Source organism: Oncorhynchus nerka, linkage group LG13, assembly GCF_034236695.1.
Source record: "Oncorhynchus nerka isolate Pitt River linkage group LG13, Oner_Uvic_2.0, whole genome shotgun sequence".
NCBI lineage: Eukaryota > Metazoa > Chordata > Actinopteri > Salmoniformes > Salmonidae > Oncorhynchus > Oncorhynchus nerka.
Genome location: NC_088408.1, coordinates 58,721,971 through 58,739,228, shown reverse-complemented (window position 1 = coordinate 58,739,228; position 17,258 = coordinate 58,721,971). Strand labels below are relative to the sequence as shown.

At 41.7% G+C, this 17,258-nt stretch overlaps 1 protein-coding gene across 2 annotated transcripts in view; it reads left to right on the top strand.

Moving 5' to 3' along the window:
* The first annotated feature begins 1,938 nt into the window (after positions 1-1,938).
* mef2cb (myocyte enhancer factor 2cb) overlaps positions 1,939-17,258 on the top strand; it is a 98,396-nt gene continuing 83,076 nt past the window's right edge. The window contains exon 1 of one of the 2 annotated variants that reach the window (XM_029677457.2): positions 1,939-2,154. The gene's annotated coding sequence lies outside the window, so the exon portion shown is untranslated. Of the gene's footprint in view, positions 2,155-12,278; positions 12,654-17,258 lie in introns of those variants that run through there. The other variant, XM_029677455.2, reaches the window with a different exon arrangement.

Below are 17,258 nucleotides of genomic sequence, written 5' to 3'. Positions count from 1 at the left end.
TTACCATAATTTGCTGTTGATGATTTAACGATAAAGCAACAGAAAAAATGGGAAAGAAAACGATGAAAGGAGTTTTCAGGGGAGGCGCCATGCCGAGTTTCCCATCGATCTTCTGTCACCTTGTCTTCGACAGAACGCTTTGTGTTCCACCTCTGGCGCAGCCTGCAGTCTCTAGAGCAGTGGCACGTACATCCAGCCACACCCTCTGTCACACACACACACACACACACACACACACACATACATGCATGCATGCATACACACACACTATCCTTGTGGGAAGGGAACCAAACAATTGATTCCCACTCAAAATCCTAGTTTCCCTCACCTTAACCGAACCATAACTTAAACCCAAACCCCTAACCCTAACCCAACATGTAACACCTAAACCTAACCCCTAACCCTAATTCTAATTCTAACCCTAACTGTAACACTAAACCTAACCGCTAAGCCTAAAATAGCCTTTTCCTTTTGGGGACTGGCGAAATGTCCCTACTTGTCAGAATGTTTGTTGTTTTACGATCCTTGAGAGGACTTCTGGTCCCCACAATGATAGTATAACTTAAACACACACACACACACTATAAAACACAAAAATACTCAAAAAAACACATTCTCACACATAGGGCCATGGTGTGGACAGACAGAGTCTTCAGACAGGCCAGACAGGTCCTTGTTTAAGAGGGACAGCACGTTTGCTGGTACCCCTACTAGCTCCTGCGGTCCAGTACTGTACACTGTACCAGGCAAAACTGCCATAGAGTGCCAATCCCTCTTCCTCCTCCTCCACCTTGCCCAGACCAACAGACAGACAGCCAGGCTCCAGGGCTCGGTCTCCCCTCATTGGAGCAGACTCCTGTGGGGAGAGAGACAGGGGAGAGAGCTCAGGATCAGGCCTCCAAAGCCTGGCCCAATCACGCCGGGCGGGAAGCCCCAGCCAAAATCATGACGGCAGGACACCAGTTAGTGTTTGCGTGTGTAAAGGCATGCGTGTGTTTTGTACTCTCTGGGAGTATGCTTTGCCTTGCAGACCAATGGAGAGAGCATACACTCTTGAACACAGAGAAGCTTGTAAAAGTTTGTAAATAATATTGTTTAATTCCTGTGATGATTCAATGTCCTGTAGTGGTATTGTTATGGACTCTATCATACATTAGTATAAAGATTGTAGACAAAGAGATCCCACTCACTTAAAAAAAACAGATAAGTGAATTTCCATTGTCCAGAACCATGTAAACAATATAACAGGATCAGATCAATACTAATGTGTTTGCACAAAGACAACAGCGTGATTCCCTAAACATCAGAGGATGCCGGTGCTCCAACCCAATCTTTAATAACAGTGTCCCCTTTTTCTGTTTAGGAGGAATATTCATCCATATTTCACTCATATTTCCAACATATCACCCCTCATATAATATTATCCATCTGTACATCAGTTTTATTGATTTCAGTGGAAGCATGAAATAATATAGGAGTACCATTCAATATTGTTAGATTTTGAGATTGTCATATTTCGTCACTGGAAAATAACCACGTGAAAAGAAGTTCCTCTTCTGAACTCTTCTTTTGTGATTATTTAGTTGATACTAAGGCTTATTTCATTTATTCAACTTTCTTCTAGCTGCTTTGGATGATTTTATCAGGTATTAATTTAACTATTTCCTGAATATTGTGGTTATTTAAAATAATACAAGACTGTAATATTATTATTTTTTTGTGCCCCTTATTGGACGGTAATATTATTTTGGGGGGCAATAATCTAGCGAATATATGCCACCGCTGACAAAGGTCTGGGTGTCACTGATCCCTCAGAGGACTAAATATACTCAGGAGTGACTGAGGCAGGTGGACCGGCTGGAGGGGAGAGGGGGACATGGGGTGGGGGTGGGTGGGTGGTTGGCCAGAACAACTCCTGAGTTCAGTGTGGAAAGAGATCGGAGGCTAAACACAACCCAAAACTGGGGTTTCTGTTCAAAGCCAGCTGGTCTGGCTTTTATACATGCAGGACATTTTTTGTTTTGTTTTTCAGTTAACTTTTACTTTTATCTCTAACAGGTATCTCTTTTTTTCCCACTTGTGACTGTTTGATTGAGCTGGCCTTCAATTGGTTCTGTAGGGTGATACTTCCTGGAGAAGCAAAGAACGGCACGGGTGAGTTTACAGAGCACAATCCCACCTTCCCCTTTTCCTCTCCATGGTGTACTGTGACTTTCTGCATGTGGAAAAATCAGGTTCTGGCAGTGGTGCTCTTTTTGCCATAGAGTGGATGATGGCATGTTCCAAGACAACGGCAATAAATCTGTCAAACAACTAACTCTCTTGTAATATAGTATTCGCGTATTGTTAGTAAATTATTCATTTTGACTTTATTGAAAAGTGAAACAATCATTTTGTTGTGTTATCGGACCCATATGGACGGACAAGGGCAGATAATTGAGGCTAGGTTGTTTTACCTTAGGTACTTACACTTAGTGCGTGACAGAGAACCAAGTGGATGGAAAATCTTAAGGGTTGAGCTATGCTGAAGCTGGAGATCAGGCAGTCACTAACAGCTGTTGCCAATCACTTCTGTGCAAGTGAATGGCCAATCGAGGCTCCTGTAGCTACATATGTCTACCTTTTTACTTCTCTAAGGCATGACGAAAGGTTTGACTATCTAAAGAAGGACTTAATAATAATAATACTGTGTTGTGTATTCAGTCAGTTTGGGTTATTGATCTTCCTAAGGTTAATTGCTAATAACACCTCATTGCACAATCTGAAATCCTCTGTGAGTGAAAAGCGCCTGGCTTCAACATGCTGTTTTCCTTACAAATGGCTTACACCTGCAAGGTAGCTACCTAAATGGCTGCTGCAGACATCAATATCAATTTTTGTCACACAGATTAACACTAAGTAAGATATGTGTCATACTCCAACAACTGAAGGGAGTTGATATTGAACCAACTGCCTCTACTCAATAGCAGGCAAACATCCTAAAACAACCAGGAAGAATTCCATATCCAAACAAAAGTTTAGTTCGATTTTTATGGATGCTGAATGGCTTTGTTAATCTTTTTCTTCAGACATTTGGAAGTCATTTTTGTATTGCCGATTGGGCATGTGGGAATGTTCTGGGAGCCTAATTTAGCAACCAGATTAAAGACAACTGTTGATGGCCCATCAGCAGGCAATTCAGTAGCAGTAATATCTATTATAACAATTTAATAATATCCATAATAACAATAATAATAATAATAACAGAGTTACTGCAAATTAACAAATGTACATTTGTATAATGGTATACATTGTACCATTCTTATTTCTCCCACCAAGATGATTGGGTTAACCCAGAGTCATATAGAGTATTAACCTAGAGTCGCTGTCCGTGCCCCCTCGGAAATCGAATTAGCATAATATAAAAATCCCCACAAAAATCGCTCAGTTTTAAGCGAGACATATCTGTTTTCTTTTGCATCAATCAACTGTTTTAGGACATCGCATTTCCGCATCGGCAGTGAAAGGTGACAGAGCGGTGTTTGTCAGACCACAAAACTGTCTGTAGTGTCCGAAAGGTTTGGCCTACAAAGAAAGATGAGACTCTCCCTCTATGGAAATATGAGACTCTCATGAACACTATGTGGTGATCCCCCCCAAAAACGTCTTGGGACTCGTCTGAAGTTGGTACAGATGATTTTCCATCAAATACTTTTTTCATATATTGTTTTGGTACTTCAAGGGATCTTAAAATTCTAAATCAAATAGAAAAATGATCATTGGTATGACCTTCTTAAAACAATTTCATATAGCTTAGTAGTAGGTTCAGGCATACATTGTGAGGCACAACTTTTTTTTTTACCTCTTAACATTAACCCTGAAAAGAGGAGACATCTCTTCAAACCAGTTTACAAAGATCTCTCTTCGCTTACAAACTTTTTGCCACCAAATTCCACCGCTTTGATCGGAAGCGGAGTTGAGGAAACCCTCTCTGCAGGGTGGCGAGCTCTCTTACGCAGGCATCTCTCTCCCTTTGAACCTCCAACCACCACCCCCATCCTGTCGCTTCGCTACCACTCTGTACCATGTCCTGTGTCACTTTCCTGTACCTACCCATTCTCTTGGAAGCTTCTCACAGTCTTGATCCACTCCAAATTGACCTTCTATCCGTAATGACAAATTATGCTTATTGTGGGGTCAGTAGTACACCTGACAATCACAGCAAAAAGATAACCATGTGTTTAGGTCTTTGTTTGTATCTAAACTTGGCTACCTTAATTACAGAGATTAGACTTGAGCACATTGTCCTGGTCATTTTACAAGTCTGGTGCAATCGATATGCTTGTTTGGATTTACATTAAGCCTTACGTAGAAGGTAGATTACGTAGAAAGCAGGATCTATAGGCGTCCATAGCTACTTGTTGTGTTTTAATTGCTCTTGTTATATGGCTTGGCAGTAGTTGTCATGGTTATGCTGGATATTGCTGATCCAGATGCCATGATCTTTGGATACACAAGCCATGTTATCGTAGAAAGTGCAATTCATATTCAAAATAAATGATTACTTAACCAAGACGTATTATACACATGGAAGCAGTTTCATCGCAAAGGCATAGAAAGGACAAGTATCTTTGTTCCACTGTAATTGCTTGCAGTAACGGGCCTAGTTTCTTTTTTCTTCCCCCCTTTCTCTTCTACTCGCTTTATTATTTCATTTCAAATTTCCACGTCCCAGCGGCAGTCAGGCCTCGTTTATGAAAAAACACCTTTCCAGTCTAAGTCTACCCCCCTGAGCAGTGTCGGTGCCGTTTGTACAGTACGCCGCTCGGTTTCTCTGCCGCCCCTACAGAGTGCCAGTGCACTGGGGCTGCCTAAATCTACAAAACATTAATGGTGCTCGCACTACGCGAGGCAGCAAGCCTTTTGATCTGCAGCTAATCTCAGTGGCTTGCCTCCTGTCTGATGGCGTCTGAATAAGAATAAGTGTGACGCTGGAGGCACGGAGAGATTAGACGCCGCCTCACGTCTGCCACACTGTGTCTCCCTTTGCCGGGGGTCGCGGGGCCTACTGGATCATGTTAGGGCTGCGTTTCACATTAAAGCACAACGACTTCCATTTGCTTTGCTTCACAGTTAGATGTTATCAGAGTCAGTTGCTGTATGTGGGAGACACATGCTGCATAGTTCTGCCGAGTGATGTTAAGTAGTCAGGAGAACGGGTGGAGGTCACCGCTGCTGTAGGTAGTTGTGCTGTGTAGTGGTTGTCATGGGAATGATCAGTTCTATTCTCCCGTCCCCAGACCTCATGCCCTCATTTTAGGCCCCAGCCTTACTGATGCACAGTTGTACCACTTTAACCTGGTGATTTACAAGCCATGCAGGTGTCTGAAAGGCCCAAAGCCTTGCGTATGGACTGACCCTAGATCAGGTCTGGGCACAGTATTGAGAGGTCCTGGGGCTCAGGCTGAACAAGACCTAGGTGGAAGGACATCCTTGTCACGCAAGTAGCCTGGACTCTCAGATCTTATTTGAATAATTTATGATTGGATTTCTTTCCCCCTGTAGCGTGCCAAAGGAGTAGGGCAATATCGCCACAGGGCCCATCCCCACTCACACACATACTGCACTGTACACCCCCTAAACTAACCTATTCTGTTACACCACTCTTCTTCTGCCCATTATACCAGCTCTTATGGTTCTAAAGCAAGGTGTGCACTTGTGTTATGTAAGTGTATACATGTACTGTACACAAGTGTGTGTACGTGTGTGTGTGCAGCATGCCTAATTGCATGTATACTTCAGGGGCAAATATATCATTTTATAATATAAATGAATTCAGCAGCTGGTGAAGAGCATTCAGACTGTGTAAACATATTGTATATGCTGTATAATAACAGCTCAAAACTACAAATGATGATCATGTCAGATTCTTAAATATGATTTACCTTACGGCAGTAGGATTTATGTTAACAACGACAATACTCTACCTTGATCGGTTTAAATATTCACATTATGACCATGACTGCTGAAATGTCAAATCACGTGTGTGATCTTTCCAATGCCACAGGGTAACACACAACATCTGTCAGGTACAGCCTCTGCTCAGCCTCAGGAAACACTGGTTGGCACCCCTCCACTGGAGAAAAGAAAATGTTACGTTGGAATCCCCACTACACAGGCTCTGTTAAAGAGGGGCTGAAACAATAAAATAACTATCCCTGTTTCTGAGCAGTCGGGAGCGAATTACTTTCCAGCCGTTCAAAAGGAGGAAAAATCATTAGCGAGGGAGAAGCCATTCTTTTTTTCTCCCATGAAGTCATCTGGAGACAAAGGGAACGTTGAGTGAAAGACTGACGTGTAGAGCGAAACCACAGCCATCCTGCGTTCTCTGAACAGAAGAAAAGAGGGAGTTTAGGAAGCGGAGACGACTGTCCCTGTCAGCGTTTGCGATTTTTAGCATCTTGAGGGGCTACAGCAAATGGAAGTTTATGTGAATATTAAAACTCTTCATGTATTGATTAAATATTCAGCACTATTAATGAGGCTGTGGGATGCTAGCTACAAAGGAATGGCAATTCTTAATATTTTACGACCCATTGAAACAAAGATGTAGCAATGACATGTATACTTTCCATTAATGAGAAAACTGTGTGGGATACTATCATTTGCAGTTTCCTGTTAGATAGTTGAACAATGAGTCGTCGTAAGTTTCACTGGCCAATGCCACGCATAGCTCATTTGCTAAGCCAATTGAATCAGCTTTGACAAGGGTCTATGGCTCCCCTATAGACAGCACCTATAACTGCATAACAACTCAACATACCGTGCATTGGTCTCCACATGGAGGACATAACAATACTTTGAGCTTTCAACATCAAACTCTGGGAAAGCCATGTGATTATCGTATCATTATTTGAATAATGGATGAGTTTATCTATATAATGACCAGCCAAGTCTTGTCTTGGGGGCGTATGTTTAGTCGTGAACCGTTTTGGCAGAGCAGGGTAGGAGGTGGTTACCTCAAGGTGAAGACCCAACACGTCCCCAATGGTGGCCTCACCCTTCGGTACCAATAGCAGTAGTTCAGCCAGCGAACACAGTCACACGACCGTGGGCCTTTTCCTGTGGGGTAACAGAGGTGTCAGGCAGAATAAAGGGAGAGCTTGTCCTGCTGCTTGTGCCTCATCCATAATGTATCAGAGGTGTAGTGTTCGGACGCTGTTTGAACAAGACAACACGCAAGCTACCAAAAGCATCTCTCACGTGGCAAAGCTCTGTGACGACTTCACCACTACTTCACCAGTCGTCAAGCAAAAGTTGTGGGAAAACCTTCAACGTGCAGTTACGATAGTCCGTCGACGATATCAAATGAATTCGACATCTAATAAGCTTTTAGCATCGAGAAGTACAATTGTGAACATGCTACCCACTGTATGTGCATTGCGTCGTGGTATTGTAGCTTTTTGGCCTACCAAAACAATGTAATTATACATGCCTCACCCAGAAAATTGCCTCTAGCTAAATGAAAGCACTTTAGGACTTTATGGGGGAAATAATATAAAGTACTGCCACAATGAATAGTGAAAAGGCTGGATCTCTGCATTGTATGGAGGAATATTTTACAGTGCTCTTGATCCACTGCTAGTGGGGGGAATAGTGAGGGGGTCGGGCAATTAAAAGAAAGATTGTAATGCTAGTTGAGCCCTGTATTGGACTGTAGGTCTGGGGGTTATACAGTACAGTATAATCCCCATGTGTCTCCTGCTAATGTTACTGTCACGTTCTGACGTTTATTTCCTTTGTTTTGTATTTATTTAGTATGGTCAGGGCGTGAGTTGGGGTGGGCAGTCTATGTTTGTTTTTCTATGATTTGGGGATTTGTATGTTTCGGCCTAGAATGGTTCTCAATCAGAGGCAGGTGTCAATAGTTGTCCCTGATTGAGAATCATACTTAGGTAGCCTGGGTTGCACTGTTTGTTTGTGGGTGATTGTCTATGTTGATTGCTTGTGTCAGCACAGTTCTCATTAGCTTCACGGTCGTTATTTTGTTTATTGTTTTTGTATAGTGTGTTTCAGTGTTCAGTGTTTTCTTTATTAAAATTCATGATGAACACATACCACGCCGCATTTTGGTCCTCCGATCCTTCTCGCCTCTCCTCTTCAGATGAAGAGGAGGACGTCCGTGACAGTTACACTGCTTTTATGGGTGAATTCAGTGGCTCAGGCCAGAGAGGGTGACTGGAAAACCACTAGGCCGTACTGAACCATTAGTATCACTGAATCATTGGTAGTTCTGAACCATTAGTAGTACTGAACCATTTCTCACTTCCTGTAGAGAGGTGAAAAACCCAAAACAAAACATATTTAGATATTTTTCTGATACTTGACTTTTCTGACTTTTCAATTCCTACAGTGTATACAGTGAGCGCTACACAACCTTTTCATAATTCACTACATGCAAATGCACTTCGTTGCACGATGTTGTCAGAATCTCACCCTTGAAATGTGGGAAACTATTGTGTCATTGTGTACAGAAGTATATATTAAACACAATTGTCTTGCATAAGGGCATATGGCATCTGTTAATTAAAAAGTGGCTTTCTTGCCGTTGCTTTTCTAATTATACTGTACAGTGGTATCATTCTACAACTGTAATTACTAATGATATTGCCTTCAGAGTTTCATTATGGGCTTTATTAATAAGGCAGACAAAATTATATGTAATGTAATGCTTTGGATCACTTACACAAATACTGCAGAAGAGGGGAAGAGAAAGATCCCACAGTGTAGATCTTTGTCTCTGAATATTCTCCTGTGCACTGTGCAGTGAGTATTGTATTGGTGTATCTTCCATGAGATCAATAGCCAGTACATATGGTGGACTGATCTAGAGATCTCTGGCACTTCCGCTACTGTTTAAGCACAGTAACGGAGATTGTAGTGTGGTACGCAGAGACACACGCACGCACGCACACGCACGCACACACACACACACACACACACACACACACACACACACACACACACACACACACACACACACACACACACAGGCATAAGCACTCGCACACACACACACACAATCTATAGCCCTATGGATCCTGTGTGAAGTTAGCCTGTAGGTCACTACAATGCATTTGGCCTCATCATGTAAAATCAAGCCAATGTCAAAATAACACCTGTCTCTCTCCAACTCATTACGGAATAGGAGACAGAGTGAGACTGTTACACACCAACAATGGGAAGCCTCTTCAAATATGTCACTGCAGCGCTAAGCTGATTCTCCGGGGTGGGACTGAGTGCTTGACAACCTTATCAACTGTGACAGGCAGATTGTGTTTTCACATGAGCATGATCGACAACAGATTACACCCGGCCCGGGCTGTTCCTGTTTACCCAGGAAATGTATCGGTGTTTACAGTGCTCTTATGAAAGGCAGACCGGCTCCCTTTTTTTCTACCCATTACAAAAACACACACACATCAGGCAGCCTATTATGTGTCACATGCTATAAAGTCACTCCCAGAGAATTCTTTAAAGACTATCTGAGTAAGATCAATATCCGTAACCGCACTTGTGTGTTCGACTCACAAACAGTCATCGTTTTCCTCATCTCCTCCATGCACAATTCATGCCAAACCTCATGAAATTGCATTCGACCAAAAGCCTACCGTGTGTTTATACAGAGTGACATGTTTCAAATTGCATAATCATTCTGGCAAACAGTACATTATATGCATGTGACTGTCAATTCCCTTAAAGTCCTAAACATGTACAGGTTGGGAATTTCTCATAATGGGGGGGGACAAAGGGAGGGGAGCCACAATAAAAGTGTGTCAGGATGGGACAGTGGGATCCAGGGGTGGGCTAAATGTTGTTTTATGGGAAATATAGGTCTATATGCTGTTGTACACAGAATAGTAAACGAGCCAAATCTTCTATGTCGGGCCATGTTAAAAGCAAAGGTATGTTGTATATTATGCTCCGTGACCCTGCTTCAATTAGACGACGTGACGCATTACTAGGGGAATTAGATTGACTTAAATATGGTTAGTTGATTAACGGACAACATTCAACATTATACATGGTGGCAAGATAAAAGAGGGTGTAGGGGTTGCTATCCGCGGGCCGTAATGATATGTCAGGCTAGTTTAGGAAACTAGCAAGTTCATCTATTTACAAGGCAGGACAAAGACTATGAGGAGAATGGGAGACGAGAAGATGTAACAATGTCCTGGAATGGCTGTTCACATGAAAAGAGAGTGGCACAACAATGTCTTCAGATTTGTCACATTTTGTCAGTGACCGTATACCCACAAGACAAAACAGACTCAGTTAGATGTGCTGACCCGATCAGTCTCACGCCTCTCTGCAATACGATCAAGTGCTATAATAACTCAATCCCTATATAAAGTTATCCAATATAAATTATATGATAACGTTACAAACACATAGTGTTTGCCCATGATGCAGAGCACGGACTACTTTATTACTATTTTCATACTGTTCAGAGGCCATTGAGTTATACATTGTGCAGCCATAGTGGCATCTAATTTGCAACTCCTTCGAGTAAGTTCAGTCATTTGTGTGCGTTGACTGGGCAAGTCTCTTTACCGTAGACTCCTCCCTCTAGATCCTCGCCACTTCAGGTCAACTTTCCCAATAGTTTCAATATAGCCATTGCATCTCACACACACTCTTCTATAAGTGACTGGTTTACCCAGCATTCTCCCAGTCTGATTACCATCCTCTGATCTCTCCAAGTGCCAACCATTTGAAGACGACCTCAAACACTGATGAATTCGGATGAATCACTGACAGACTACAAACAACACACACACCACAAAGGGCATGGAGTTTGACGACTGAAAACGAAGGAATAGTGAATGTGGTGGGTACAATCTCCCATAAATTGTACAGTCTGTCAATCCATAGCAACCCCCAACACACGACACAATAAAAATACACAGCACCACCCTGTGAGCAAGGCTCCACAAATGATCACCATTAACACTCAGATTCAACTATCCTATACAAAGTGATATGATATGAGTTACTATGCGACCCGTGTGTGTGTGTAGGGGGGTGGGGCATGCTGAGCTTCACGGCCTGCCATTGATAACTGTCATGTTTTGTGATGGGCCTACTATGTCTAACACATTCTAGCCTATCAATTATTCTGGGGTTTAGTCCGAGGAAATGCGATTGAAGATGAAAGGGTCACGTGATGTGAAGGTGGTATCCCGAGTTATCGGACACCACAGGCTTCAGTTGCAGGCAGTGATGTTCGCCCGTCAAGCAGATTAGCAAGCGTGATTTATTTACGTCTGATTTCAGGTTTCCCCTTTTTCTCTGACTTGCCTTGTATTGTACTGAGGTGAAAGGCCTGTACAGGGGTTCAAATAATGTTAAGCGAGTCTATGGCCAGGAATACTGTTTGACAAAAAGGGGAAATTAAGATTGTTATTTTTCCAACTACTATTCAAGAAACTTGAGGCTGAGATGCATATCATTTGAATATAATAGAGTCCTGGTATTACCAGGCCTATCTGGGATCATCTCACAAATAGGTTTGGCTCCTCTGTCTTATCTGAAGAGGCATGCTTGCTGTTTTTATTGTTATCTTCACACTAATAGAGTGGATGTTTTCAAATCATTTGGTTGGGGGATAACACTTGCTAATTTCCTCATGCTTACTGTCTGTGTCAGGCCTTATCTTGTGAGATAACTGGGGACTGGAGAATGATTGGCAGATGCAGGACAGCTCTTGTAGATCCTGAACATTGCATTTTCTCACAGAAACAGCTACTTGTGCAAAGATCTTGAATGTTTTTAGAAAATATCCTTTGACAAATTGAAACAATATATTATTATTATTACTATTATTATTATTATTAGTAGTAGTAGTTGTAGTAGTAGTATTGTGGTTGTTTAATCTAGGCCTATAGGCTATGCTGCATCCGATAAATAAATAAAAAACAGATTAAAGTCAACTATATTTAGTGCTTAATTAATGTCAGTGCGTAAAGTTAATATAATATATTACAAGGACAACAACAACAGTTTGGTAACTTGAATTTGATGTAGTTGAAAACGCACCCTCCACGGTTATTTAGATCGCATAATCATACACTGACAGTCCTTTCACGGTGCTTAATTGTCTGTCCTCTTGATCGGGTTTGAGATAGTAATGCATTATTGCTATGCCTCTTTCATTAAAGTAGTTGGGAAATGTGAGCCCGCCCCCTTTCAGGAGTAAAACCGATTATTTCTCCTCGCGCTAAGAGAGGGTGAGTGAGAGACTCGACCGGGATTGTGGGAGCGATCAGAAACAGCCCTCACAACATCATCAGCTACAGACGTCCACGGCTTTAACCGTCCCATTCCTTTCGCCGACACATCACTGGAGACCAAGCAACCATCCTCACTGTCCTCAAACACACTTTCAGACGAGAGACCGACTTGTTTTTTATTGTTGTCAACACACATAGGCGACTTTTCGGCACGGTTCTTTTTCATGTTGCGTTCCTGCCCGTGCTGGATTTAAGTGCGTCTTTGCGAAGTCCATCCCTGGCACGCATCGGCTTCCTCTACGCTGTCATTCGGCCGGACGACACAGCCGGAGACTGCCTGTGGTATCTCACACTTACCGGACAGATTTCATGCATAATAAAGTGAGTAGCGTGCTCCTACATCTATAATTCTTTTTGTCATATCCAGAGGACACGTTGTATCTCGAGCAGCGAGGTCTCTTTATTTATAATTGTATGTGTCAGTTTGACACCACCGGTATACTTGAGCGCGATTTTGAAGCGCGTTGCCTCCCAACAAACTATACAACGTAACCATGACCATTGTATCTCCAGACCTATAGGCTAAACGCAGCAAAGTAGCGTTTTACGGAGTCTATTTACGAGAGTCAAGGTTTGTCTTGTGGTATTGTTAATGTGTGCTTTGACCTTGAAGTGCTTATTTCCCACAATATCGCAACACCGTATCAACAGGCGCACAATGGGCTACTAGGGCGACTCATATTCTCGGTATATGACTTATATTATGTAGTATTTAAAAATGATTACTCTGAAATATTCGTATAGGCCTATTCGTTTCAATATATGTACCGGTAGTCGCGTGTGAATCTACTGAAGCCTATGCATTTATAACGGGTCACAACCCAGAATAACATTCACAATTTCTGCGGGTCCCACAAATTAGGAAAGTATGGACTGTTAATAATTAAATAATTGTAATCTTATATGAGCGGCTCATTTTCTAGGTTGAATTCAACTTGTCAAAAGTTAGGCTCCTATTAGATAAACATATTTTACAATTCGACAAAGTTTTCCAAAGAATTCTGAATGAATCCAACTCAACATCACATGTTTTTCTGGCATATTATCAAGATGAGGGTTAGTTACTATACCTTACTGTTTTAAACAGTGTACAATAAGTCACATTCACACCCGTTAACTTACATTACTGCCAGGCCAAATGGTTCAGCTTCCATACTGTATTTATAGTACAATGTCCATGTGGAATTATACTCAGTCTCTGGAAATTAATTATTGGTGCAAAGTAAGGCGCTCAAGCAATGTAGCCAAATTGTGGAGGAAAGATAGCTTGGTGATGACTAATTCTGACAAACTGAAGCTTGTCTGTTTTCTTGGGGGTTAAGGAAGATCTAGTAGGTGGCCGTTTCTACCCATCAGAAAGATAAGTACTTATTCAGCTATGTGCATAGTATAGATGGTGCTTGTAAATCAGGGCTCTATATTAATTGTAGAAATATATTTAAAATATATATTATACATAACATATCGATATTGATAGCTTTTGGTACAGTAGACAATGTTCTGTTAACTCTTTTTTTTCTGACCTTTTTCTTGAAATGTGTGTGTCTCTTTTACCAGGCTAATTTGAGTTTGTCATAAAGGGTGGGACAGGGAACACTACCTCAAATAACCTGTGGCAATTGCCATTGCTTTTAAGAAATGTCAAATACATTTGCATTCATATTTTGGCATCGAACCCCTTATCCATATTTGCACATAGAGTAAAGGCTTGTTTCATATATTCGATTGTGGCTCTGTACTTTTCATTTCTGTCACCATAGGGAAACAGTGGGTAGAGGCTATAGCTAAGACTGAGTGTGTCAAATGCAGATCGTTGGCACAATATAATTGCATTCACTCGTATATATAAGATGAATATAATACAATTTTTTATACGCTACCTGTAAATTAGTGCCATCATTCGAGATGCAAATGAACTATTTACTCAATGTCAGGATTTCTGCAAATGATTCAACTTTATTTAACTACCTTTTTTTTTGCGAAAAGTAATTGAGTAAAAAGGCTGTGATCGTGAAGACATCCTGGAAAAGTACAGCCACATCCAGGAGCATTTGGTGTTGCGACCATCTCTGGGTTGTTTTGTGACTACTGTAAATACAAGCACAGCTCAGTGCAAGTCTCTGATTTTATAAGTTCTATTAGCTTAGTAAGATTTCAGTAAAGTGTGATTTGTTTGCTTGATTTGAGGCGCCGTTGTATTTTTGGATTACTCAGTGTTCTTGACGTTCTGCTGTGAAATAACAGAGGTGAAATTGCCTTTGGCAAGGAGCAAAGGACGTACGCTCACGCCTATACTCTACTCTTTCCCACCCCCACCATCAATGAAGTTGTTCTGTGTGTCGCTCGCCTGTTGCTCTCTCGGGATTGAGCGTTAGGTTAATCTGCTCAGAGGGAAGGTAAGCGCTCGCATGTGGACACACGATTACACACAGAGGACTCTCTCAGCCAAGCTCTGTCATCTCAGAGACACACACATACTCTCCCCCTCTCTATCTCTCTCTCTCGCTCCCTCTCTTTTTCGCTCTTTCCCCCGCGCTGCTTTGTTTCTCTTACTCTTCTCAGATCTGTCCTTCCTAACAAATCATTGGGGATTTTGGCTGCCGATTCACAAAACCAACAGTGACAACACGTTCTTACCCTTCTCATAAAGAGGGATTAGGGGGTCACGTGTCACTCTGATTGGCCAGCACATTGAGCCAATTGTCGGGGCACGTTGCCGTACACCAGGGCCTCATTAAAGCTTTATTCAAGTGAAGGGACACCTTTTGAGCCAGGATCAATGCTTTTGCAATAATCCCAAAAAGTAGCTTCAGCCTCCTCTGAGTGGCCAGTGTAGTTAGAATTTGTAGTAGTAATTTATGAATAAAGAGAAGATTTACTGGTTGATATTCAACAGCATGACCTGAGAGAGTTCAGCTCTCTGTTGGCATTCAGTGCAATAAGGGAATCTGTCAAAGAGTGCTTGATTTAAGGCGTACACTAGCATGCTCCGTAAACTCTAAAAGGGACTGCTAAATTTGGCCGCTTAGGTTTGAAGGGAATGGTCTCGACGTTGATACCTATGAGCACATGCTCTATAAACCATGGTTCAAAATAGGCTACCATCCTAACGAAGGAAAAAGTTAATCCATTAAAACATTTTTATAAATAGAAACATCACATGCATTTACGTTTAAGCAAATAGTTGAATAGCCCGTATTGGTGTACTTTGAAGTTGTATATCTTTTTGTTGCAATGGTTGCAAATGTTTTGGAAGGGGTTTGCAGAGTTTGCTCAGTTAAACACCAGTAAAAACACTTTCATTTGCAGATTGCACGTTTGCAAGATCTGGTGGTAGATACTGAAGTACTCTTTAAACCCTTAAGGCTTAAAGAAGTGAGTGATATGCGAAGCAATTCTATTTCAGATGTGGAGGGCACATTCAAGTTTACATCGTATTCTCACAAATGACTTTGTATTTTTGGTTGCTTCTCCCACTCTAAACGTAACGATCATACACCTAGGAACTCAATCGTACAGTACACAGGACTCGCCGGGTAACTCGCCGGGGTTTCAGTATGAGCCCGTGTTTATTTTACAGCAGGTGTTCCCTCTATAGCTAGGTATGGAAGGAATAGTGTTCTCTTTTCCCTTTTTGCACCATTTTTATAGCTCATGAAAAGTATCCGAGCCGACCTCAGCATCTGTTTATTTAGTAATTTAGTGCAGATCTCACTTTTATTTTCCTAACTGCTGTATGTGTTAGACATATTTTCCCTGGTGTTTGTGTTTTTTTGCAACCATTGTCTCCGTATCTTTATTAAGATGCAATTACTAATACAGTTAAGAAATAAGCACAAGAAAATAATGTAGTCCTTGAATGGTGTATGATGTATTTGAATGCAGATATGAGTGTGTCCTGGTTCACATAACGATGCAGTCTTCTGTCTCTATCTAGTAATTAGCCATGACGTTCAGCAACTTTTCCTCAGCACTGTAAGTGGAAGAGGGTGTGTGGGGTTTGTTCACTAGGGTGTTAAAGATCACAGAGGAATAGCTCATGCTTTGATGTTTAATTGTATTGTAAAACACATTTTAGAATATTTCAGCATAAAGTAGAATTCGAGCTGTGCTGTGCTGTGCTTTGTGTTTGGTGTTCCTTTTGTGTTGTTCCTTTTGTGTGTGTGTGTGTGTGTTTGTTTGTTTGTCTAAGTTTTCTTGTGTCTGTTGGTACACATTTAAATAAAAATTAATGCATTTCGGTTTTCTTTCATTCTCACATGGAGGAATTGATGTCTGGAAAGATGGAATGGTATAGAAGAAAGTGTCATTGTGAGGGCTGGAAAGATAAACTGAGGAAAAACAAACAGTTGTGAAGAGAAAGTTAGGAGACAGAATTTAAATACTTAAGAGATTGGCACAGTTGAAGAGCGTGTAGGAGAGAGGGAAAGAATAAGTGTTTTTGTCTGTTGGGCAGAAATATGTCAGTAGATTCATCTCATAACGTGTGAGAGAGATGTTGTGTTGGGATCCAAACGGTCAACTAGACTAGATTAACAGGACTTCCGGCCTGCTTCTTCCTGTTTCCTATTTCCTGTCAGGCCTGGTCATCATGGTAGCTGCTCGCTGGGTGGTCTGGGCAGGACAGGACCAGGATGGACAGACCTTAGCGCTACTGACCACGTACACTAATCATGTCACCAGCTCTAGTTTTTGACTGCATACAGGCCAGGCTAAGATACACCTTAAACACCAACATATGGAGCTCACCATATAGACCTCCACCCTTGAATATGTGGATTGAGAGAGGAGGACAGTAGATAATAGAGAAAGGAGGGTTGGATGTGATAAGAGGGAGAGAAACATTTAGAGAAGGATAGGGAATGTATTTTAAACAGTACGCGATGCATCCAGTAAGTTTGACAATTATATTATGAGCCTGGGTGG